The sequence below is a fragment of the Tasmannia lanceolata genome, unplaced genomic scaffold (genome assembly GCF_043159265.1).
Source record: "Tasmannia lanceolata isolate RefF3 unplaced genomic scaffold, GAP_Taslan_0.1 ptg000007l, whole genome shotgun sequence".
Lineage (NCBI taxonomy): Eukaryota > Viridiplantae > Streptophyta > Magnoliopsida > Canellales > Winteraceae > Tasmannia > Tasmannia lanceolata.
In genome coordinates this window covers 29,453,429-29,480,048 of record NW_027518684.1, presented here as the reverse complement: position 1 = coordinate 29,480,048, position 26,620 = coordinate 29,453,429, and the positions used below count along the sequence as shown (strand labels likewise).

General features: G+C 36.3%; 1 long non-coding RNA gene across 17 annotated transcripts; it reads right to left on the bottom strand.

Annotated features, from left to right (window-relative positions):
- Positions 1 to 621: 621 nt before the first annotated feature.
- LOC143882355 (uncharacterized) lies at positions 622 to 26,326 on the bottom strand. 17 transcript variants are annotated; one of them, XR_013252189.1, is made up of 12 exons: positions 25,688 to 26,326; positions 16,139 to 16,347; positions 15,890 to 16,020; positions 15,088 to 15,210; positions 6,667 to 14,969; positions 6,464 to 6,570; positions 5,282 to 5,380; positions 4,679 to 4,729; positions 3,332 to 3,470; positions 2,758 to 2,850; positions 2,541 to 2,646; positions 622 to 947 (listed from the first exon to the last, which is right to left on the bottom strand). It is a non-coding gene; the product is annotated as an uncharacterized LOC143882355 (long non-coding RNA). The 17 variants fall into 17 exon arrangements; XR_013252190.1 differs by having other exon boundaries at positions 6,464 to 7,036; positions 14,821 to 14,969; positions 25,688 to 26,312; XR_013252186.1 differs by having other exon boundaries at positions 6,464 to 14,969.
- Positions 26,327 to 26,620: the final 294 nt, after the last annotated feature.

The window sequence follows — 26,620 nt, the reverse complement described above, 5'->3', positions numbered from 1 at the left end:
GGTAAAGACACCGACGGTAAGGACCATCGGTGAATATACTCTTCCAGCGACGTTCTGTGAGCGTAGGTGTGAACACCGACGCTCTAGTGTTGATTGTTTGAATCACCGACGGTCCTGACCGTCGGTAAATCTAAATAATTTTTTTTTTAAAATTCTTTTATTCTGAATTGTCCCTCATGTATAAACTTGTAACATGTATATACAAGATTTTATATGGTGTGAGCCCTTATAGTCCCTTATTTTCAAGAAGTACTGTACGGACCACACTAGAGCATGATCCAAACCGTCCATGTGATGGGCCATAACGTAAATAGGATGTGTCCAAAAAAAAATCATTTCTATAGGATGATCCTATCCCTCTGATCTATACAGGTTTCCATACTATGCAGTTCATCTATAGATATGAAGTCTAGGGTCATCCTATAGAAATGATTTTTTGGGCACAACCTATTTATGTTCTGGCCCATCACATGGATGGTTTGGATCATCCTCTAGTGTGGTCCATACAGTACTTCTTGAAAAATAAGGGACTATAAGGGCTTACACTGTATAAATCTCGGTATATACAACTTGAAACATGTAATTTGTAACCAGTAACATATAAATACAACCTGAAAAATGCATAAACCTGTAATATGAATTTAAGAATCACCATGATATACAACCTCATATCACAATGGCATATTGTATGTATAATCGGCATATTGTATGTATACAACCTCACACCACAATGGCATTCAAACAAACCATCTTTAGAAATTGTTCTTAAATATATTGACATGTGTAAACAAACTTAAGTTACAAGCAAAATTTGATCTTCTCTTCTTGTTACCCAGACTCGCAAATACTTCTTTTGTGATTGAAGCCTTTTCTCCTTTTGCCACCTAGACCCGCAAATCCTTCTTTTTTTATTGAAGTCTCTATCCTTATGAACAATGAACGTAGGCCTGAATTTTGTAAAATAGTACACATAAGCCCATTTAGTATTAAAGAACATACTAAAAATCTAAAAAAATGACAGACGATTTATTTTATATAGAGAAAGAAGAATATTTTCAGAAAACAAGAGTAATAAACCATTACACATATAGATGATTCAATAGTTGAGGCACCATGATGTAGAACATATAAAGAATGACAGTAAAACCATATTCCAGTATATGGGGATCTCAACTGGTAATAGTGCTGACAATGCAATATGTTGACAAATTATTTCAAAGAAAGTTCCAAGTAAGTGTCTCATGTATCATCTGCCTATAGCATTTAACGTTTCTCAAGCTGGGGAATTAAATCAACTATCTCTCTAGTAATAATTTACCCACAAATGTCTAGATTAATAAATGAACTGACAATCTGATCCACAATTCGCACAAGATCTAAAGACATACAAAAAAGCTTTTTACTAATGATATAAGGAAACACTATGTGAATTGGAGAAGGGTGGACAAATGTGGAAGGATTATTGCAACAGGTATACTGATTTTGTAACTGAATCATGATGGTTATTGATGGGCATCGACATTGGAGACTGATTCGATCCAGGTTGACAGAAGAGGATTACTAAAATTAGTAGCACCAAGTAAAGCAAAGAATTTTAAAATGAAAAATGAAACCAACAATCTTTCATAAACCCAATGCAGAATATTGTGGAAGTTGAAGGTTATTGTGGGGTAAATATAGCAGTTGGTGTAAATATTCTTTTAGTGAAGCAAGATTAGGTGAAGATGATTTTTGTATCTATACAATTCCAAGGAAATGCAGCATTTACAGAGCTTGATTCAAAATCGTGCTTAAACTGCCATTGATATTTACAAAGACACAAAATATAGTGGTTTCCCTAAACCTAAGGTGAAGCTTTCACATTCCTGTGACATAAATTTCCAAGACCTCTCAATATCTGGGAAAGTGCTTGTCATTTGAACGGCATGTAACCTAAATTTCCAAAGTAAGAAGGCCCCAAATGACTACAATAAGTTTTCAATCGAGTAAAGAAACGAAGATGATGAAATAAGTAAGAGTTGAGCAACAACTATTCATAACTCAAGAAAGTAGGCACCGAGTATAAGAAAAAGAAAAAAAGCAATCATAAAATGAAGCATTAAAGTGGTTATTTTTTTTGGGGGGGGAATCAAAACTGGTAAAGTTGCTTGTTGAAAAGATAATTGAGTGAAGTTGCTTAATCGCTAATCAGCATTGTTAAAATGTGAGTAGAAAATACAAAAAAGGAAACAAAAAAAAAAGGATGCAAATTTGTATTATCAATGGATGCAAATTTGAGCCCATTGGTGTTGGCATTCCTACAGCAAGCCATTCCATGGATTGTAATATAAGAGGAACTAAAGAACATTTCTCTTTCTATTTCTCCATTGATATGTTACAGAATTAGAAAGACATCTTCGGTGTCAAGAGACCAATCTAATGAGGTTTAATTGGCAACTTTTGATTGGTAAGACCAAAAAAAAAGGGGACCATATTAATTATGGGACCAAGTAATTCAGGATACAATAGCAAATTCCAGTTTGGCCATTCTTTGTTAGTACCTTGAAGCTTTCTACAGTAGATGCTGGTGGAGAGTTGAAGGAGATTAGCTTTCAAACACACCCATGTCCTTTAGGAATGCAGACGGTGCAACCCCAACTCCTTCACCTGCATATCAAAGTTTAAAAACTTACATCCAACAAAAAATGAATGAATACGGGATATGGATATACATGGATACAATAACTTCGAATAATGTAAGAAGATGTAACTTAGCACCTGTTTCAATTAATAAATTGTCATGCGGTTATTTATCCGCAAGCGCCGTAATAACTCCATATCTACGCCTTGCAGCTCCTCCCACTGTGGCATCTGCAACAATTCCACATGCCAAGTTTGTAATCAAAAGAAATTAGTGGCCAAGTAAGAGTTGTCTATAGACGTGTCCGTGTTTTTAGACGTTTATATTGAAGCTTTCATTAGAATTTCTACAATCCATCAATACTGAGCTATGGCTCTCTTATGACCAACTCATAATGACACTACAAGAAAAGTGACATTCACCAATGGTCATGGCTAAGGGATTCTAAGGGATTCTAACGGACCTTGACAAAGACATAGGTGGATCCGTTGCCACCCCTAGGGTTTCCATATCTATAAAGTAGCAGTTAGGATTTTTGGCAATAGCCAACTTCTGTGTGTGTGTGTGTGTGTGCGTGTGCGTGAGAGAGAGAGAGAGAGAGAGAGAGAGAGAGAGAGAGATCAAATATATTAATTATCATAATATATTAATATATTAAATAGCTTAGAAACACTTAAGTAGGAGTCGAATCAGACATCTAATCATGGGTACCTAAACAGTAGTGGGGCTGCCGTTAACGTGGCAAGATCTACGTGTTGTACAACATCTAGGAATATTGGTGGGAAGTCCTTGGCCAAGTTCTCCATCACATCCTTTTGTATCAGCTTTGGGTCACTTCCCGCGCATTCTCCTAGAGTTGAACAGAGAGATGATATGGTGAGAGATACTCTTATCAAATTAGGGTGTAAGACACAAATGCCGGGGCAACAAATTAAATAATGGTTGATCACTAACACGCTCGTTTGTTTTAGGGCTTGTTAGTTTTGGATTTTGAGAATTGATTTTGAGTCCAAAACTGATTATTTGACTCAAAATTGAACTGATTGGGAGTCCAACACTGATTATTGGACTTAAATTTACGTTTAATTTTGAGTCCAACAATCAATTTTGGATACCTTTCACAAAAAAAGCTTGGACTCACAATTGGTTCTCATATTTCAAAACCAACAGGGTCTTAGTTTTCTTATTTTTAGGGGTGTCAATGGACTAAGACAATCCCCAAAGGAGCCCAATATTAATGGACAGGATTAGGCTATAATACTTCGATCATGAATGCAAGTTACACTGAATTGCAGATACGTTAAGAAGTAAATATAAATCTATCAATTCAAATTCATGAATCCTTCAAGATGGAAGTACAACTACAAATATGTCAAGGTAGGTGTGAATTTATTCAGGTGGGAGCTAGAATGCGTCAAGGTGGGGGAGCAAGAACTAACCAGGCTCTGACTCCAGAACTTAAATTTACAAATTGTATTTGGGAGGATAGAAATTGCACGCTTGAGTCGTTCCATGAATGACATGACTCGATGAGCTACATCCTATTGAATGAATACTAAATACTAGTTGCAGACCCGTGCGTTGCACGGGAATGAAAAACAAAGAAACCAAAGAATCAAATGAAGCGAATGATTCATAGAACTCAGCCAAAAATTCCATCTTGTGGAAATTAATGAGAGAGGGAGAGGAAGGGAAGATGATAAGGCAGGAGATGAACCGTGCATGCAATGGGGCGAAAAAGAAAATATAAATGATCAATTATTTTAGTAAGAAAGTAAAATAAAGCTAAACAATATTGACAAAATCATAAGGAGAACTTAAAATTCAATCAGTGCAGGAGTTGTCCATATCTCCAACACCAAGAACCTTTTTCCATGTAAGACATAATAACTTTAAAACCTAAGAATTTGAGAAATTAACACTAATCAACATGAATTCATTAAAATGAAACCATCAAGATCTCTAAAAATGCTATTCCATTTGATCTAAATTAAATCTAATAAAACTGCATGAAAATTTCCGAACGAAAAATATTCTTTAAATGACCGCGTCACCAACCTCGAAAGATTTTGTGAATCTGAGATCTAGATTAAGCATCAATTGATGAACCTGCAAAATGAAAACCCAAAGGGAAAACAATAAGTGAAATTTGAGAAATAACAAAATAATCTTTACCTATCAACTTACGGCCACGGTATAACATTCTTGGGAACCCTTAGGGAAGATCTTTCAATTCACAAAATCATAAGAAGATGATTTTAAAATTCAACTACGCTCGCAAAGCCATTTTCGATCACAAATCGTCGGACAATCACTAATTGTCATACAGACTATTAGTTATCTTTTTCATTAGAAATAATTTGGTGTTTCTTTCATTGAATAAATTACATTTTATAAACATTTGACAAAAAACTAATAGTAAATAAAGGACAACAAATTCCATGAGAATCCAATGTATTTTCACTTCTTGGAAAACAAAAAACCTACAACTCTCTACCTAGCATATGTAGGAAAATGGGTAAAGAGAGCTCAAGACATATGTATAATAACAACAACGCTCTGCAAGCATGAGTCAAATTGAGAAAATCAATATCATTGGTGAAAGTAGAAGTTTGGTCACTTAATTCTGATCTTACCAGTCCTAATACAACTACTACTTACCTTCTGTTCTTCTCCCACTAATACTACTCTTACTACTTTGACTAATTGGTGAATGGAGTGACCTCCACTGGCATCCTTTTTGTGCATCTTAACTTCTCCCTAGGCAGAATCATATTGAATAAGTAAATGTACCATCAAAACAAAATAAGAAAATATGACAGGTACCATGAGACAAAGAAAAGGAGCAGCTCAGCACAAGGACAAAAGACTCCATTGCCATAAAAAAGTAGTAAAATCTGAAAAAAAAAGTCATTTTACAGGTAGAAAGAAGAAGAAAGAGAAAAAGTAAGAAAGTAACCCATAAAAACCCATCAAAATATCGAATTCACAAAGTAAAGACCCATAAAAAGAGAAAAATGAAGGAATTAACCCATAAAATATCAAATTAACAAAGTAAAGAACCATAAAAAAGAGAAAAAGATATTAGACCATATCCTGTCCCCAAAATTCCTTTTCCCTCCGCTGTGTCTCATTTACATTTCAAATAACACCAAAAACAGCCCAGAAAAAAACTAATACAAATTTGTAAAAAGATTTCAAGAAAATAAGCTTTGCAAAGACAGGAAATGGCACAATCAACACAACAATCTAGCAAAAGAGAACGATATCAATCTACATTGTAGCCGAGACAAAGATATTAGACCATGGAACCTTGAAATAACAGAGTTGTAACATTCTTCAATGGACATGAATAATGAAATTCAAAAGTTGCCACCTAGATAGATGAAAGGATATGACTTTTAGGCCATGTTTGGCCACCATGAGTTTTTTTCCATAGAATATCAGTTTACCAAGTGGTTAGAGAAGGGTGGGGAGATTGAGACGAAGAGAACTGAGAAGGCAGAAGTGAGAAGATAGTCCAAAGTGGCTGAAAAGGAAAAGAAATGAACAAAGAACTCTATTTTGAGTAGAGTTTTTTTCCCATGTTTTTCAACCACTCACGCTCTCCTCACTCATACCATCTCAATTCTCTCCCCCACCCCATGGAACTAAAAGCACAAATCAAAGAAATTTGGACAGAGCCAACAAATTTGACGGAGCCATTAAATTGGGTGAAATATAGGTCTTGTAATCAAGAGCAGCACAGGGATGTTGAAGCAGGGTGGTTTTTCACAACATATCTAAATCTCCAGTAGGAGGTTGGTTCTCCCAAACCTATCCATTTTAATTGAGGGGACAGACTTGACTTAATTGGGGAAGATCTCCAACCAACAGCCCCTTCTTCTTAGCTCACACATTGGAACTTGTCACATTTCAAATTAATGAGATGGAAATACAGATTTCATTAGCTGAAAAATGAGATGGAAATATAGATTTCAGACATAAAAGAAAAAATCAGGGACAAATTAATGAAAATGGAGAAGATAGAATGGTGGAGAACATACCTTATGGTTGAGAAAGAAATCTGATCTTCTTTTTTGCAACCAACTTCTTCCTCTTCTATTCCTTTTAAAACCTAATCACTCTCCTCTCCAAAGACCCTAAATGCTCCTCCTCTCTTCTTCTTCTTCTCTTCTAGCACTTTCTGAAATTCTCCAAACGCTCTTTCCTTCTTTTCCTCGAAACCCTAATGGGGCCCTCCTTTTCCACAGATCAAAGAAAGAGGGAGAACTGAGATGAGGAGAAGAGAAAGAGAGGGTGGTGGTGGCCGTGGATTTCGATGGTGGGAGTGGTGGGATTTGATGGAGGCCTGAGGTCGAGATGGTGGGGTGTCGGCCGAGCCTTCTTCTTCTCCTTCTCTCAAACTTTGAAACCCTAAAGAGAAAAAAATGGGTTTTCAAGAGGGTTTATGAAAAAATGGGTTTTCACGAGGGAAATTTTAGAAAGCTCGGGTCGGGAAACATAGGGCGCCTGATTTAGTCTTTTTCGATTCACCGATGTTCCAAAAAAAAAGTCGGTGGTTCTTATCTCCAGCGACCCTCATGATCGTCGCTTACTATCAACGCAATACACAATTAACTACCGACGTTTTACATTGCAAAGGTCGGAAAATACAAACATTTAGTGAAGTTTTTAAAACGTCGGTGAATAAATGCGAGGTAATAGCCACTCACTCTCGTTCTATTTTACGAACGTCGGTGCATATATAGTATTAGGAACGTTTTTACAAAACGTCGGTAAGAAAACGTCGGTAATAACTGTTTTTCTTGTAGTGAAAGGTTTTCAAGGAATCGACTACGGCAGCTGATGCCGAGTCATGGTTGGAGAATGCTGAAAAGGCCTTTAAGGCTATGGGATGCAATAGAAATGAGGATAGCGTTAATTATGTCACATATATGTTGGAGGGGAGAGCCCTCCACTGATGGAAAGGTATTCAATGAAAGTATGAGCACCATCAGGGACCTTTCACTTGGGCGATGTTTCATACCGAGTTCCTGGTTAAATTCTTTTCTTGTAGTACTCTGTACCGCATACATCAGGAATTCAGTCAATTGGTGCAAGGAGATATGACTGTAGAAGATTATGAAGCAGAATTTGACAGACTAGCTCAGCATGTACCTTGGTACTCGACGAAGAAGCAAAAATGAACAAATTTGAGTTTGGATTAGCCATGTATCTGAAGAAGGGGATAGCTGGAACTACTGCCCCGGAGTTGTATGACAATTTGGTGGAAAGGGCAAAGAAACTTGAGGCAGATCATCAGGAAGCTAGAGCTCTTGCTCAAGCTAATCAGAAGAAAAGAAGTAGGGAAAGTGAGATCAAAGGAGGACAGGCTTCGAGGGGATCAACCCCGAATCTGCAAGCGTCCAAACCTCCTGCTTTTGGAGAGCCCCGTGCAAAGCAAGGAGATTATGGGGGCTATCAGAATAAGCCAGCATCGGGTAAATCATTTTCCTCCAAATGTGAACGTTGTGGGAAGAACCACCCTACTGAGACTTGCAGATGGAGTACTGAGGCTTGTTTTCGAAGTAGCGAGGTAGGCCACAGAATTGCAGAATGCCCACATCAAGCAAGCGATGCCCAATCAGTTCAGAGGACGCCTACAGTTCGAACTCAAACTGTACAGACTCAGACCATTCAGAGTAGAGCTACACCAGTTAATTCTCAAGGGCAACAAAGGACCGACAGGCCCCGTGTCCTTGCACGAGCTTATGCTCTCACTCATCAGAACGCTCAAGCCGCTGGCACAGTAATATTATGTACTCTACCTATAGCATCCTCTTATGGTTATGCATTATTTGATTCTGGTGCAACACACTCGTTTGTTTCATCTACTTTTGCTACACTACATTCATTGCCTACATCACCTCTTGACTATGACTTGTGTGTTAGTACACCAGTAGGAAGAGAAATTGTGGCTAGTAAAAATAGTAAGATGTGTCCTGTTAGGATTGGAAATAGAGAATTGTTAGCAGACCTCATCTTGTTGGAGTTGTTTGACTTCGATGTGATTTTGGGAATGGACTGGTTGTCAATCATTATGCCCTAGTAGATTGTAATAAGAATGTAGTAAACTTTGAAATCCCTGGAGAGAAGTTTTATTTTGAAGGGAGTGGAGCTCGCTCGACTCATGTAGATCCGTCTGCAATGCAAGTTTGTTGACTTCTTAGACAAGGTTGTGAAGCCTTCTTGGCATTAGTAGTTGAGGTTAATAATAGTGATGTGAAGATTGAGAAAATCCCCGTGGTTAGGGAGTTTGCAGACTTATTTCCTGTAGACCTCACAGGTCTGCCCCCAGGTAGAGAAGTTGAGTTTACTGTTGATTTAGCTCCTGGAACGGTGCCTATCTCTAAGGCCCCGTATCGTATGGCACCTATGGAGATGAAAGAATTGAAAAGTCAGTTGGAAGAATTATTAGAGAAGGATTTTGTGCGACCCAGTGTTTCACCTTGGGTAGCACCAGCTTTGTTCGTTAAAAAGAAACATGGAAGTATGAGGTTGTGTATAGATTATAGATAATTAAACAAGGTTGCTATAAATAACAAATATATGCTTCCAAGGGTAGATGACTTGTTTGATCAATTGCAAGGGGCATATGTGTTTTCAAAGATTGACCTTCGATCATGTTACCATCTGCTGAGAATCAAATCAAAAGATGTTCCAAAGACGGCCTTCCGAACTTGGTATGGCCATTATGAGTTTCTTGTCATGCCGTTTGGATTAACCAACGCTCTGGCAGCTTTTATGGACTTAATGAACAGGATATTTAGACCATTATTAGATCAGTTTGTGGTTGTATTCATTGATGAGATTTTGGTATACTCTAAAAGTTGGTCAGACCACGAGTATCATCTGAGGGTTGTCTTAGAGACTTTAAGAAAAGAGAAACTATTTGGAAAACTGAAGAAGTGCGAATTCTGGCTCGACTCAATTTCTTTCTTGGGTCATGTGGTTTCTAAAGACGGAGTGTCTGTGGACCAAAAGAAGATTGAGGTGGTGATATCGTGGAATAAACCGAATAATGTTGCTGAGATTCGTAGTTTTTTGGGTTTGGAGGGTTAATACCGCCATTTTGTTGAGGACTTTTTTCGTATAATTGCCCCTTCGACCCATTTGACACAGAAAGGGACACAATTTGTTTGGTCTGAGGATTGTGAGAAGAGCTTTCAGGAATTCAAAAAAAGGCTAGTTTCAGCTCCTATCCTAACATTACCAGTTAGCAGAATGGGATTTACCAATTACAGTGATGCTTCGAAGAAAGGACTAGGATGTGTATTAATGCAAAATGGGAAAGTGGTTGCGTATGCATCACGCCAGTTGAAACCTTATGAAGAGAACTATCCAACCCACAATATGGAATTAGCAGCAGTTGTGTTTGCTTTCAAAATTTGGAGGCATTATCTATATGGAGAACCTTGTGAAATCTTTATTGATCATAAGAGTCTGAAATATATTTTCACCCCGAAAGAATTAAACATGAGACAGAGGCGTTGGTTAGAACTATTGAAAGACTACGACTTAACCATGAGCTATCACCCTAGGAAGGCTAACACGGTAGCTGATGCTCTGAGTCAGAAGTCGTCTATGAATCTAGCAACAACGATTACTTTTCAGAAGCATATTTTGAAAAACCTTCGAAGAGCGGAAATAGAAATTCGTGGTCCAAATTTCGGGGCACTAATGTTAGCACTCAAAATTCGGCCCACATTAAAAGAGAGAATCTAGATAGCTCAAGAATCCGACTCTGAATTTTATAAAATCAAAAGTAAGCTAGAAGAAAGATTTGAATCTGAATTTCGAATCCATAACGATGGCACTTTAAGATTTGGAAATCGTATCTGTATTCCGAATGACCCTGTTTTGAAAAATGAAATTTTGAAAGAAGCACACAGTTGTCGTTACTCTATACATTTTGGAGGTACAAAAATGTATAAGGACCTGAAAAGAAATTTCTGGTGGAACAATATGAAAAGGGAGATAGCCCAATATGTATCTCAGAGCCTAACTTGTCAGGTGATTAAGACGGAACATCAAAGACCACCCGAAACACTGCAGCCACTTACCATCCTAGCATGGAAGTAGGAGGAGATTACAATTAACTTTGTGTTGCCTTTACCTCGTACTCTCTTGGGAAATGATTACGTGTGGGTAATTGTGGACAGATTGACAAAGACCACTCATTTAATACCCATTAGAACTGGCCTGACACCTGAAAGATTAGCCAAATTGTATATTGATCAGACAGTTAAATATCATGGCGTGCCTAAAGTCATTGTATTTGATAAAGACACCCGTTTTGTATCTCAGTTTTAGAACAGCTTGCATTCAGCAATGTGATCTTCCCTTAAGTTCAATACAACTTTTCTTCCTCAGACAGACGGACAATCTGAAAGGACCATCCAGATTTTAGAAGATATGCTCAGGGCTTGTGTAATGGATTTGAAGGGATCTTGGGATGATCATCTTCCCTTGACTGAATTCTCTTATAATAATAGTTATCAGGCCAGTATTTAGATGACACCTTTTGAGGCCTTCTATGGGAGGAGATGCAGATCACCTATATGTTGGGATGATGGAGGAGAAAGGAGACTCTTAGGACCGGATCTGGTTCAGCAAGCAGTGGATAAAGTTCAACTGATTAGAGAGCGTCTTCGCACAGCACAAAGTTGGCAGAAAAGCGATGCAGATGTCAGACGAAGGGAATTGGAATTCCAGATTGGAGATAAGGTGCTTCTGAAGGTATCCCTCACCAAGGGAGTGATGTGGTGTGGAGTTAGAGAAAAACTCAGCCCGAGATTTGTGAGACCCTATGAAATATTGGAAAAGTGGCTTATCGGCTAGCCTTACCTCCATCCTTATTTGGAGTGCATAATTTTTTTCACGTATCTATGTTACGAAAGTATGTACCAGATCTGAGTCATGTGATTGAATTGGAACCTTTGAATCTAAGAGAAGATCTGTCTTTTGAAGAGCAGCTTGTCCGCATTGTGGACCGAATGGACCAAGTTCTCAGTAGGGGTGCAACTCGGGTCGGGTTCAACCCGAATTTGGGTTGGGTCGGGTTAAGCTTTTTGCAAATCGGATAGGGTTGGGAAAAATCTATGGTCATAAGTTTGATGATATTGACTTTTTTAAATCTATGGTCATAAGTTGCCATCCTCCAGTCTATTATATCTTTCCTTCACTTAAAAGTAAAAAACAATTTTGTCTAATAATCCCGATTTAATCTACAGGTTTGTTGAATTGTTCAAGATTCTTGTATTTTCCATTTTAAGGCATGGTCTTTATTTATTTTTTAAACTTGATAAATCCAGGCTGTTAATATTTGCACTGCCATATTTTGATAATGACAAACTAACCGTTTCATTTCCTTTTTAAATGGCTGTTGAGAGCTTTTTGGTGAATTGTAGTTGTTATTGCCTTTTGAGACAGCTATTTAAATAACAAAAGCCAAGGTGAGTTTGTGTGTGTAAACTTGATGAAGCTTTTTAGCCTAAATTTAATGGTTTATCTCTTTTTTCTTAATGAAAATTTGGAAATCAACATTATTAACCCGTATCATGTGTATTATTAACCCGTATCATGTGTGTGTAAACTGTAAACTTGAGGAAGCGTTTTAGATCATAGCAACCCTATCGATGAAGTTGATAACTTTTAGTGTGTTATCTATGTATATTGTTTATTTAGGATTGTTTAAGTAATCTCCCAATATGGGAAGTCTCATTGTGGATTCTATTTGCATTTTCTAATTTAGATCATTTTCATTTCAGAACTTTGATGCTATTGGAATTTTCTACAGGTTGTGGAGACTTGGATTAAGAAGGTCATCCTCATCCAGGCTAAGGGATTCAACAAGCTGCTTATCAATTGGGGGTATGGATATTATCCCATTATTTTTGCTTGTTCAATTCATCAATTTAGATACCTTTTTTTTATTTTTTTACTCATTTCATTACTTTCATTCTATGATCAGATGTCTGCAATGGAAATTATGGAAGAAAACAATGTCAATCCAAATACAAATGTTGATCTCAATACGACTTTTTTATTTGAGGAGGTTACATCGAAGTGTAAAAATCCATATAGAATGACCTCAGGTGTTTGGGAACATTTTAGCAAAATTCTGAAGCCAGATGGAGAGAAGCCAAATAGGGCAAAATGCAATTGTGGAAGAGATTTTGGGTGTGACAGTATTCAAGGTACTAGTACACTTAAACGGCATTTGGCGAAGAGTGTAAGATATCCATACCGTAACAGAGAGAGGCAACAAGTCTTGTAGTTATCTACATTTTCTGATCAAGCTGGTACTTCAATTTCAAATTGGAAATTTGACCAAGAGTTATGTAGAAAAGAATTGGTGCGTATGCTAATAGTTGAGGAGCTACCTTTCAAATTCGTTGAGCGTGAGGGATTTAGAAATTTTTGCAAAGTTCTTCAACCTAGGTTCAGTCTTATATCACGTACCACTATTACTAAAGATTGCCTAGAGTTGTATATGAGCGAGAAGAGCAAACTCAAAGAACTATTGTAGAAATCAGCTCAACGTGTTTTTCTCACCACTGATATGTGGACTTCCATCCAAAACCTTGGATATATGAGTCTCACTATCCACTACATTGATAGAGAGTGGAATTTACATAAGAAGATCATTAATTTATGTGCAGTCCCCTCTCCGTATACGGGTGGCGTCATTGGTAATGAAGTTGAATTATGTTTGTTGGCGTGGGGCTTGGAGAAAGTTTGCACGATTACAGTTGATAATTGTAGCTCAAATGACGTTGCAATCATAAGTTTGCGAAGAAGATTGAATAAGAAGAATAGTCTATTATTGGAGGGTGCTTTCTTACACATGAGCTGTTGTGCTCATATACTAAATCTAATTGTAAGAGATTGGATAGAGGATACCAAGAAATCGGTGCTTAGAATTCGTAGCGCGGTAAAATATATTAGAAGTTCACCAGCGAGGCAACAACAATTTAAAGTGTGTGTGGAACAAGAGAAGATACCATGTACGAAGGCACTGTCTTGATCTATGCACTCGTTGGAACTCTACTTTCCTTATGTTACAGACTTCATTAGAGTTCCAAAAGGCATTCGAGTGTTTAGAAGATTTGGATACTAATTTTCTGAAAGAACTTAAAGATGGGACACCTACTGAGGAGGATTGGAAGCAAGCAAAAGTTTTGTGTAGTTTCTTGGAACGGTTTTATACCTCTACAAAAAAGTTATCTTGATCACTTTATATCACCTTGAATGTTTATTTTCATGAGGTTTATGCCATTGAAGGATTGTTAAACCAATGGGCAAATAGTCAAAATACTTCCCTACGTGATATGGCATTGAAGATGAAGGAAAAATACGACAAATATTTTCTTTACGGGTCGAAGAGGAGACCCTCACATGAAGAACAAATAAAATGTAAAACTCTCAATGCCTCTTAATAGGCGGATTACAACTTTGAAAGCTCACATTCACTCCAAGAAATAAACAAATAAAAGCTCTATGGAGTGCCTTTTGATAACATGTAGAAATGGAAGATCAAAGAGGTTTTTTAGCTTTTGAAATAAAATGTTAAAGCTCAAAGAGAAATGGGATTTGATCTTTCTCAAATGTGCAAAAGCTTGTAGAGATAGGTTTTAATCATGTATATATAGAGTATTTGAAAATATGACCGTTTGGGGTAAAACTGTAAATATTTGGCTTGAAAAAGTCAAGCAGAAAATGCCCCAACTGCTAGTTTGCTCGACTGCGGCGGTCGACCAGGCTACAGCGATCGTCCACCCCTATCGGGCGACCTATTCTATTTTCAAATTTCTTACCGTCGCATATGATGTGTGGCCGTATAAACCTGTATTTTTCGGACCCAAACCGTCAATTCGTTGGTCCACAATGTACATAGGTTATGCCCCAAAATTCATATCCATAGGATGATCCCAACACTCCGTTCAATGAAACTTTCCATAATGTGCTGTCCCTCTATAGATCGGAGGGTTAGGATCATAATATGGAAATGACACAACCTATTTACACTTTGCTCCAACAAATGGACGGATTGGATCATCTTACTGAGCGGGTCTTATTGTACTTGTTGATTCCTCGACACTTATTATCTCTATGAAGCACCCTTGAATTGTCAAATTTCTTGTAAAAGGTTTCACCTTGTATGAAGTCTTTAACTATTCTGATGACTATTTTTTGGACAATAACAACAAACCATCCTTCCAAGTTGAGTTTGACTTTGATACCCTTCTTTGTTGGTAACCATGATACCCATGTTTGATGGTTGCTTAACAATGGACAACTATAGCTGCAAGAGAAAAAAATAAACTAAATCAATGTCGAAATATAATAGCTCACACTAATGTGGTGTTCTTCTTTTTTTCCTTGGAACTACAAATTTATTAGTGAAAGCCAAGAAAACATACTGACTCGTTGCCGATATTCTACTGGAGCATAAATCCTCAACAACCGATCACGAACCTGCTCCTATCGGCGGAATGGAGGATCAAGATGAATGCCAAGTAATCACTTTTCTTCTAGATTTGATACTAGATTGATGTAGGATGGAAATCAACACAATAAACCATATTTGTGATAAAGATCAGTCGGTACTAAATAAACAGTTGCACAGAAAAAGTAATGGAATCAGGACAAACAAAGGATTGTAATGCCTTATAAAGTTAAGTTTCAGAAGGACATTTCCAAAGTGTAAGGGTAACAGGAGTATTATCATGTAAAGGATATAGGTTTCATGAAATTTTCTGGGTTGATGAAGTGGACTAATTGTTATATGCTTTAAATATGCATTTAGAAAATTATGTGAGAAACTTTCTTCGACAGAAAAAGCAGGCTGACAGGGTTTTGGACATATCAATAATAATAGTGAATTTGGGTTTATTTACACAGGGAAAAATCGGGTGTGGTATTTCATTAGTCATTACTATTACAATATCTCTTCAATAATCCTACTACCACTCATGTAATAACTTGTCCTACAATTGAAACACTTATGGAAGCATGGATATTTCTTGTGGGCCGTCCCTCACTTAAGTGACGTCGCCTTATGTCATAAATACTTGATGAGACATGGCTACTATTGATAATGACCCCTAAAAAATAAGTTTCAATGGAGATATTGGCACCTAGGTTTAACAATGACACTCTTATGAAAATATGAACCAAAATTGATATCGACATCCGAAAAATTGAAGTGGTTAGGGATATTACCTCATTATACTCTCCCTCTTGAAAAGGCTCGATTAACCAAAATTGATATTGATCCTCTTTAGGATTTCTATCGGGTCACCTTAAAGGTTTCACCCATCAATGCATCGCCAACCTACTATTGATAATGACCCCTAAAAAATGAGTTTCAATGGAGATATTGGCACTTAGGTTTAACAATGACACTCTTATGAAAATATGAACCAAAATTGATATTGACATTCGAAAAATTGAAGTGGTTAGGGATATTACCTCATTATACTCTCCCTCTTGAAAAGGGCTCGATTAACCAAAATTGATATTGATCCTCTTTAGGATTTCTGTCGGGTCACCTTAAAGGTTTCACCCATCAATGCATCGCCAACCAGATGTTCTATGCCCTCAGTTTGGTTAGCTTTTGGCGTTTCGCCCAAGGTTGGATCCAAGGGTGCTCCTTAATCCTCCCTCCATCTTTTCTAATCCTAAGGTATGGCACACAATCATACAATAACATAAATTTTCCCTTTTCTTACAGATCCTAATAAATACAGAATTACAATTATCTATGTTTGATTCCTTCCTCATTAAATTGAAATTTATATAAAGACAGATAACCAAAAACAATTCTCTAATTAACAATGCAACAATTCATAAGTAAAAGCATCACTGTAGTAAATGGAGTAATAAAATCAAGTGATCTAAGTCAATCTTACTAAACAAGTCTAACCAGTACTTGCTTTGACGTTCCGAGTTCGAGGAGAGCTGAAATCTCTAGTGAAGAAGCAAAAGAGTTCAACCTGACAATAACATACACATAGAGTCGTATAGGTTTCCAAAATTTCAGTGCTCACCCTGATGTAGGATTGGGAAGGGAAATATAAGAGAGAGGAGAAAGAAAAAGAAGAAGGGAGGATTAGAAGAGAAGAATTCAGGGAGAAGTAGAAGAAGAATAGGAGACAAGGAGAAGACAGGGAAGAATAGAAGAAGAGCAGTAGAAGAAGAGAGGGAAGAATAGAAGAAGAAAAGTAGAAGAATAGAGGAAGAAAGAAATTTGGGGGAGAAGCTCTCAATTAATCATTATTCATCAAAAGTTAAAATTCCTAATATAATGAGGCCTATATATAGGCAATGGGATGGAAATAAAATTCCATGGAAAATAAAAGTCCTAACAACTAAAAACATGGAAATAAATATCCTAGAATCTAAATAACATGAAAATAAATTCCTAAACTACATAACATGGAAATATAAATCCTAATGGGCAAAGATGCCACTTATTAGCCTATTATCTGCATCACAGCCTTACTTGGTACTTCTGTTCTTTTTGGGTCCTACTATTTATTGTTTTAGAAGTTTCTCTTGAAGAGTCCTTTGACTTCCTATCTATAAAAACATATTCGCTCTTTAGGATTAAAGGACAGTTTTGCAATGAAACTAATCACACAAGGACATATATAAGCATATAGACATATAGTTATATGCGAAAGGTGTATCTATGAAAATTGCAGGTTAGTACATATAAGTATCTGTGCATAGGCACGTAGATAAAATCCCAAATTTGGACCCATATAAATATACGAAAATCATTGGTTTACCTAGGTGTATCTAACAGATAAAATAATGAAATATATAAAAATGTATACATATATATATATATATATATATATATATAGATATATATAAGTGAAAATCATTTAATTTATATAAGCCCTTGCAACTGACGAAATCATATGATTTTATTTCCGTAAGTATCTGAGACTGATGGAATAAGACGTATACATGCGAAAAATTATCTAATTCCTTTGATAATATAGAACTGACATCATTTGTGGAAAGATATAAGCAAATCACTTTATTCTTCTATTAGTAAAGAACGGTGCATTAATTGAACTCATACAAACCATATAATATATACAATTATGTAGGGTATTAACGAAGCGGAAGCATACAAAATCATTTGATACTTGTATATATGATACTGACGAGGCAGATGAAATAATACAATATCATAAAATATACGGGTATATATATATATATATATATATATATATATATATATATATTGCTGACGAGTTGAATAAATACCAAAAATCATTTATTAGATAGGGTTCTGACGAAATAAATGAATACAATTTATTTGATATATATAGTGTATCAAATAATTACCAAAAAATCATTTGATATATGCATAAATAAAGTATTGACGACTTAATATATGTAAAGTATGGTTCAGATGAAGAATAATAAAAAAATCATTTGGATACAATTTCATTTGACATATATAAAGAAGGTACTGACTTAATAAATAATTACGAAATCATTTACTATTGGTAGAGCACCGACTTGATAAATAAGTTCAAAAATCATTTGAATATATATATGAGGATAGAGTTGCTTAGCTGCGCTCGAGCACAGAAACAGGGTGGGGCCACATTTTGGGTGGGATCCAAAGCATTCATTTGATGGGCCTTTTCATGGGTAGGGTGTCCACAAAAAATCAGCTCCATTGGATCACCTTAGGGTGTCCATTTGTGGGGCCAAAAATGGACAGATTTGTGGACAAACAGTATCTGTCCATTTTTGGCCCTACAAATGGACACCCATTGGTGATCCAATGGAGCTGATTTTTGGTAGGCCACCCATCCATGATGGGGCCTTCCAAATGAATGGTTAGGATCACCCCTCCAATGGCCCCACCCCACTGTTTTTGTGCTCGAGCGCAGCAACCACCCTTCTCTCTCTCTCTCTCTCTCTCTCTCTCTCTCTCTCTCTCTCTCTATATATATATATATATATATATATATATATATATATATATATGAGGAAACTGTTGGTGAGCTTAAGCTCACCAAACTTATGATGAGCTAGCTTGCCCAATCACATGTGTCCCACATTTTGGGGAGTGATCCAAACCATTCATTTGCAAGGCCTTATCATAGATAGGGTGTCTGTCCATTTTTGTCCTCCACAAATGGAGGGGTTAGGATGATCCTATGGAGCTGATTTTTGGTACACCCCCCATCTATGTAAGGGACTTTCAAATGAATGCTTTGGATCATCCTAACAAAGTGGGCCCCCATGTGATTGGGCAAGCTAGCTCACCATAAGTTTGGTGAGCTTAAGCTCACCAACAGTTTCCTCTATATATATATATATATATATATATATATAGTGTACTGATTTGATGAATAATTATAAATCCATGTGAATACCATTTTTTTTTTTTTTTGTATATATAGTATTGACTTAATGAATAACTATAATTTTCATTTGAATGCCAATGTACTTATTATACATAGGATATTGACTTGATGAGTAAATTATAGAAATTCATTCCTTTTGCTTATATATGCAATACATTGATGAGATAGGCAAACAAATTCATTCGTTTAAGCTATCCCATAAAATTTTGTAAACAAAAAGAAACAAACAAAAATATAGAAAGTGATCTAGGGTACTTATGTGTTTGAGTTGGGAAGTAGAAGGAGATAAAGAAATTCAACCGCTTTCTCCCTCCTTGGATCCCCCTCTCACACTCGATCTCCCTCTCTTTCTCTCTCTGTCTCTCTTATATCTCTCTGTCTCTCTTATCTCCCCCCCCCCCCCCCCCCACTCTCTTATCTCTCCCTCTTCTCTCTCTGTCTCTCGCTCTCTCCTTCTTATCCCACTTTTCTCCCTCGGTTTACCTCTCTCTCAATCGCATAGGGAGTTGCGAGTGAGAGAGGTACGCCTCTCCCCAATAATAATTATATATATATATATATATATATATATATATATATATATATATATAGAGAGAGAGAGAGAGAGAGAGAACATTTCCTACACACTTGTGTAGGTAAGTTACCTACACACTAGCTTAAAATACATAGGGGGCCCACATTGTTTGGGTGGTCCAAACCATTCATTTGAATGGTCCTCACATAGATAGGGTGTCCACAAAAAATCAGATCCATAGGATCATCCCAACCATTCAAACTATGGAGGCAAAAAATGGACTAATTTGTGAAGGTTTATACACGTCCATTTTACCTCCACAAATCGTAGGGTTGGGATGATCCTATGGATCTGATTTTTTGTGGACACCCTATCTTTGTGAGGACTATTCAAATGAATTGTTTGGATCACCCAAACAATGTGGGCCCCCTATGTATTTTAAGCTAGTGTGTAGGTAACTTACCTACACAAGTGTGTAGGAAATGTTTCCTCATATATATATATATATATATATATATATATATATATATATATATATATATATATAGAGAGAGAGAGAGAGAGAGAGAGAGAGAGAGGAAACTGTTGGTGAGCTTAAGCTCACCAAACTTATGGTGAGCTAGCTTGCCCAATCACATGGGGGCCCACTTTGTTAGGATGATCCAAACCATTCATTTGAAAGTCCCTTACATAGATGGGGGGTGTACCAAAAATCAGCTCCATAGGATCATCCTAACCCCTCCATTTGTGGAGGACAAAAATGGACAGACACAAATCTGCCCCATTTTTGTCCTCCACAAATGGAGGGGTTAGGATGATCCTATGGAGCTGATTTTTGGTACACCCCCTATCTATGATAAGGCCTTGCAAATGAATGGTTTGGATCACTCCCCAAAATGTGGGACCCATGTGATTGGGCAAGCTAGCTCACCATAAGTTTGGTGAGCTTAAGCTCACCAACAGTTTCCTCATATATATATATATATATATATATATATATTACATATACTAAAAATAAAAATTTAGTATGGAGGAAAGAATCCTCCAAGATGGGGATTCTTTCCCAAAAATCTAGTGTATAATATCTAGGTTACTTATAATATTAGTTAATTTCTTTATTTCCTTGGGATCTTGAGTTTTAAAACTGGTTATAAAGATTTAGGGAAATAATATATTCCCATATTTATAATTGCCCTAAAGTTTAAGAAAGAAAAGATACTATACAAATCCTTTGAAATTTGCTAACAATATACAATTATCTAATTATTTAGGAAAGAATATTGATTGACATCACAAATGGGTCCCACCAAATGCCATGAGCACACTCCCAATTTGGGAGTGTGCGTGCGGCAAAACAATAGTGGGGGTGGGTGGGTAGGTATGAGTATCGAAAATCCCAAATGTTATCCCTTCAACCTGAAATGTTGAAGTACCAAAAATACCCTTATGTTCCCCCTCCAAAATATCAAATTAATTAGGGTTAATATACTCTTACCACTTCTCTTTAAATTACGGGTGTCATTAACAATTACCAAAAGAATAAGAAAAAAAGAACCCAAAAATTTTATGGTCGTTACATAAAAGGAAACCCATCCCAAAAGTGATAAACTACATGCTACACAGCCACGGTTTCTTTCACGATAGAAACAAAATCAGCATCTTCGTCATGGGTTTAAATTTTTGCCAAAATTGACATGACTGAATTTTTTCCCATTCGATCATCACTGAAACACTTACCCTAATTGACACACTTACAGAAACAAAAGCTGTTAGTGTCTATAATATGATGTTAAATGATATAGTTAATGGCCAAAGAGGCCTTAATGTCCCATTGGCAACTCAACTCAACCCAACTCGACAAAGCCTTTGTCCCAAACTAGTTGGGGTCGGCAAATAAAATTAAATAAGATAGGTCCTCTTAGTCTCCTAATGTAAATGTGATTGTAATCCTGGAATATAAGTTGTGTTATCCCTTTATTAGTGCTAATCGCTCATTTTTATTGTACGGTTAACAATTACAATTACATTATGAGACTAAGAGCCTTTTTTGGATATCATCAATACTAAATTTATTTGAAAGTGAGATTATTTTTCAATTGCATATTAAGGCCTATTTGGAAGTGATTAAACATAATTTAGGGACATAGCGACAACTATTATATCTCTTATTTGAATAATATGATTATATGCAAATAATTTTTAGGGACTTTTCATTGAAGCTTTAAATCTCCATTATGTATTTACATTTGTTTTTTTATATGCTCAACTTGTTTATCATTATGTTGTTTCTCTTTTCTCAGCTTCCGATGCAATCAAAACCAAGAAGATATATATTAACAGTGACTTGGGTGAGCAATCCGAACTTCCCCACTGGTCGGTCTCTCAACGTAGACTTCCATTGTTGATGCTCCCTAATAAAGAGCGTAGTGAATCTCGTAAGTTCTTTAGTTTTTCTGAAAACAAGCTTTATGATATTCAAATGCCAGAATTTCATGAGAAATGGTTTTGTGGATCTTCCAAGGGATGGGTGGTCACAGTGGATGACAATTCCAATGTTCATCTTTTAAATCCCTTATCAAAAACCCAAATCCAGCTTCCCTCACTTGATAAAAGTACCCCCAAAAATTTGATGAGCCTGAAAAACCAAGGGACTACAGGTATATGCACAACACTGTTTTATCGGCAGATCCTATTTCAACAGCATACTTCATTGTTGCCTCCATCGTCACTAATTCTCGGTGATTTTCCTTCTATAAACCGGGGGATGAGAGATGGACTACATTATTGAGTCGATTGGCTCCATATCAAGATGTCATATATCATAAGGGTCAATTTTGTTGCATCACTAATTTGGGTTATTTTGTAGCTTATGACTTTTCTTCCAATGGTTTACCCAAGTCTACAGAAATTACAGACATAGATCACACATTTTGTAGGCGGCATCTAGTGGAATCATCTGGGGAGTTGTTGAAGGTTTGCAGACACTATGAGCAGCATCCCAGGTATTGTAGATACCTTCGTATGGGGCCTTCTAAATGGTCGGATGATGATTGCGATCCAAAAAATTGAAATGGACTATGAGGACATGTTTTTTCGGAGTTTTTAAATTGGACCAGAACACAAGAAAGTGTATCGAGCTTGAAAGCTTAGGTGACAAGGTGTTGTTCTTGGGCTTGAATTCATCCTTCTCTCTGTCAGCTCTTGATTTTCCCCAGTTGAAGAGAAACTGCATCTACTTTACCGACGACAATGATGAGGGCAAGCATGGCATTGATAATGGTATATACAACTTGGAGGATGGGAGTATAAAACCATGTTATCCCAACTCTCCATCTTGGATTACGAAGCCCATCTGGCTCCATCCAAATTTGTGGTAGGTAGTTATCATTTTTATTTTCACTGGTTTCCTTTTTATTGTTCCTAATGATTCTTTCCCAAGTCTTAATGTGTTGAGAAATGCTGCCACGTTGCTTGTTTGAGATTGTAGACAAGTTTTGGTTACTTTTACCAGATGTAGCCATAATTACAAATTTGAATTTTGTGCTAATCTGGTTATGCAAATTTAAGTTTACTTGCCTACCAAAAATTTTAGGGTATTCATTTTGTTTTTTCTAAATATGATAGAAGCAAACCCACAATGGATTTGGTCATACAATTTTTACTACTATTGAAATACTTCTTACATTTCTTATCGGCTTTATGAATATACATCGGAATTTGATGAATTATATGCAAATATATAAGAAATGTACATTTATTTTTAAAAATTGAGTTTTTAATTTATTCCAGACTATAGAGTTTAAAATGGGTCATAAATTTCACCGTTCTTTGGATAAATTTGCAATTATTCGATGAATTTAGTAAATATAAATGCAATAAGAGGTTCCAAGGGTTCTAATTTGAGTTAACCTTGGCATGTATTATTTGTAGGGATGTACCACATTGCTAAGGACCAATTGAATTGTTGACGTTGAATTAGTTATTATTTTGCACCGCCCACACATTTTTGAAGTTGAAGACAAGGTTCTTGGAAACTACCCTAGATGGTAGGATTCACGCTTCAGAAGCAGGAAATGCGACTCCCAAAAACTGGGGAAGTGTGTTTTTGATTCGTGGGCAGCATGTTTCCCAATTTTTCTTATTTTCTATTTTTTTTAGAAATTTTTCTTTCATATTTCATTTCGTTTTATTCATCTTGACCTACCATTTTTGTAATTTTGATTTTTTATTAAATTATAGATATTTATTTGTTGCGGTTGTTAATTTCTTAATGGAAATGTGAAATACAGTTGTGACAACCCAAGAAGGGGGGGGGGGTGAATTGGCTAATTAAAAATTCTTGGCTTAATTAGGTGGATTAATAAAATTAATTTACTAATTAAGCAAATATGGTGTAACCCTTGTTCAAATAATCAGGATGATGAAAGCTAGGGTTTAGATCTTACTTTAGCATACATTTACTAATCCTTGTTAAGTTAAAACATAAACACAAATAGGGTTAGAGATTACCAATCACCAAGCGCAAAGAGAAGAAGAAAGCAATCACAAGGAATAAACGATTTTTATAGTGGTTCGGTCTATCACAAGATCTACTCCACTCTTCTGAGTATTCCTCCTTGGATGCTCCACTAAGATTGGGATTCTTCAATGGCGAATCACCAAGCCGTACATACAACTTCTACTTCAAACTCCAAAGAGCACCAACCCTTTCTGCACGAAGCCTTGCGAGGAACACTTCCTCTTACAAATGATTTACCTTTGTTATTGAATCAGATTTGAGCATGAGCAGCTAGCCAAGCCAAGAAATTATGCCAAGTGGATGCCATCACAATATGTAGCAATATGAACACCATTTCACAAAGGAAAAGAGGGCGAATAGAACGACACAGGACAGAGAACAAAGAAGAACATTGACAACCCCCCCCCCCTTTTTTTTTTTTACATAACCCTTTTGTTAAATAGCATGTGATTCCAAAAAAAATAAAATGAATGCATTTGATAAGTAAGAACGCTCCCTATCTATAAGAATTTTGACTATATGCCTGAAATAAACGTGTATGGATAATAGAGATTATTTCAGCACATGCAATTAATAAAGCATAATAATGTCAGGCACTGATAAATTAGAAAACTAGTGTGGTCATTACCCTGTTTTAACACTTCTTCTACCCAACCCTGCTCAAGTTTCACTACCAAATGACTACCAAATCATTTGAAACCTCTAAACTTGATTGAAACATAAAAGAGTTGATTTCACATCACTTTCTAAACTAGATGATGTAAATGACAGAAGTCTAAAGAAATTGGAGTAGACACTATCTTTTTCTTATAGTGACTCAATGATGGTAGATCAATTTGTACGCTTGCAAAATGGCAGACGCCACTCTAACACCATTAAGCCATTCTTCTCTTTTTTATGAAACAAGCTTCAATCAGTAGGATAATAATAGAAGAGGACAAATGGTAATAGGAAAATCAGTAACCTGTAATCGTTATTAGGCTAGATTGGAATGTTCAATTCATGGCCCTAAATATGACCTGATTCCTACATCCAAATTCTTAGAGACTAAAAACCAAACCAAGATAAAAAATGAAGGACAGGCAAATAAACCACATTCATATGCTTTCTATCAAGAATTGACTAAAGGAGATGATTCAAATATTTGTTAGAAAGTTCAGAATTCATACAGAGCCGTTAGTAAAATAAAAAATAAAAATGATTTAAGTCTCAAAATTGTAACACTTGTGTAGATTTCACAAAAATTAGAGTCCAATAACAGGGCCTTTAGACACACACTTTTTTTTAAATGAAAATAAAAAACATTGATAGCATGATTGAAAGGAAAAGAACAATTTCCTTTCCTTAAACAAAGTAACAAATCAGGCAACTAAAAAAACTGAGCCTTTCTACAACAGGCATTACTATACACTCATTTTCTCAATTAACAGACATTAAATGAAAACGAAATTAATTTCTATCATAGATCAGTAACAAATCCTCTGAAATTAAATGGAATACTCTAATCACATCATCCAATGCATCATAAATTATCATTACTTATAAAAAATTATAAGCAACTAAAGTTTAAAGAGTAAACGAATTACCTGAATTCCTGCTAAAACTGCTTAAGATTGGCCAAAACTCACAAGAATCTGTTGATCTCTTGATTTCACCAGCAAACAAAAGAAATAAGATTTCACTTTTGATGATGAAATCCAGCGAGCTTGCTAAAGGTCAAGCTCAAAAACCGAAATCTGAATTGAGTGCTGATCCAAACTCCTCTCCCTTTTCTTTTTCTTAAAATGATGACAAACCTCGGCAAGATTACTGAATCTGATCTAAGCGGATTTGAATCAAAGTCCAAAGATCTTGGATCTAGGGTTTAAGAGGCTAGGTTAAGATTTCTATGGCCTGATGTAGGGTTTCATGTTCAGACATTTAAGCTAGGGTTTGTAAACTCGAGTTAGGGTTTGAGAAAAGGATTTAGGGTTTTAGTACTAAGAAAAAACGGAGATGAGGTCTGTTGAAGCTAAATTCATGAACGAAGGTGAGACAAGAATAATTTGTAGCCGGAAAATGACCGGAATCCGATTGGATTTGCCGGAGAAGATGAAGAAGAAAAGGGGTTTTTCTCACTCTCTCTCTTGATTAAGCTAAAGAAAACCTGATTAATAAAAAAAAGGGATAATTACATTTACACCCCCTTTAGTTTCTGACACATCCACTTCATCCCCTCTAGTTTCGTTTTGTTTAAGGTTTGCCCCCTTAGCTGAAGGTTCGTCCATCGATTGAAGGGTTAGGATGATCCGATGGAGCTGATTTTTTGGGCACACCTTATCTATAACGCTTTGGATTCGGGTATGGGGCCCACATTATTTGGATGATCCAAAGCATTCATTTGATGGGTCCTGACATAGATAGGGTGCGCCCAAAAAATCAGCTCCATCGGATCATCCTAACCCTTCAATCTATGGACAAACCTTCAGCTGAGGGGGCAAACCTTAAACAAAACGAAATTAGAGGGGATGTCTTTGTCA